Here is a 1,161-nt window from a genome sequence, read left to right as displayed (position 1 = left end):
TTAATTACTTATGTTTAATTTTCTTAGAAAATTATATGGTAAAAGTGTTAGCAGAGAGAAAATTAAGATTGAAAAATAAAATAGGCATATGAAATTTCAACTTTATAATCGTTTGGTGAAAGATGTAAAACCATAAGAATAGGGATGGGAAGGTGTACAAATATTCCTCTCAAGAAAAAGTAGACATAAGAAAAGCTATTCCCAGTTGAGTTTTTGCTAAAAACAAACTAAAAATGCCATCATTATTACGCTTAGGTGAAACTGAAATCCATTAACAAAAATTAAAGTTACAATAGAAATAGTAGTTTGTACTATGTTCTTTTATTATCATTGGATTTTAACATGTGCTGCCATATTAGTCAAAAAGAAATGATTTTTCTAGTTGTCTATAATTTTATGATTCTTTTATTAAAAGAAAGATTATTCATTATATATTACATATAAAATATTAAATACGTAATCATTTTCTTTTGTTCAAATATAAGAAAAAACAAAAGATCTTATTTCCATATCTTCTTGCCTAATTTTTAAGAAATTATTTTTTGGATGATACTAATATTTTGATGATCTTTGTACATTTAGATTAATTTTCATAAAATATTTATCATCATCCTTTAACAAAATGTATTAAACAATTCTATCCAACAACACTAAAACAGATGAAAAGAATTATTTAGTAATTTTTATCTCTCTTAAAATTTGAACATGAGGTCCCATCCCAATTATCTATCTAAATCAAGATACCAATTAATATTCATCTAAAGTATTTATTTAATTTATTCTATTAAATGATATGCTTTATACTTAAATTAGGAGTATGTTTGGTATGAAGAAAAACATTTTCCAATTTTCTCATGTTTGATCGGGAGAAAAGTTTTGGAAAATATTTTTCAAATCAACTCATTTTCTTTAAAATTAAGGAAAATGAATTTCCTTCAAAAAATTAACGAAAATATTTTTCAAAACTCTCCTCCAATTTTAAATTATATTTTTATTTTTGGAAAAAACAACATTTTTTTTAAAAAAAATTCAATTTTAAAATTTTAATTTTTTCTGCTCGATCCCTGACCCCTACCCACCCACCACCGGCCACCCCCCTCCCAAAAAAAATAATTTGCTTTTTAAAAATATTTTCAACTTCAATTTTTATTTTTAAACTCC

Source organism: Solanum pennellii, chromosome 3 (genome assembly GCF_001406875.1).
Source record: "Solanum pennellii chromosome 3, SPENNV200".
Taxonomy (NCBI): domain Eukaryota; kingdom Viridiplantae; phylum Streptophyta; class Magnoliopsida; order Solanales; family Solanaceae; genus Solanum; species Solanum pennellii.
The sequence above is the reverse complement of the archived record's forward strand: the minus strand, read 5'-3'. Positions refer to the sequence as shown.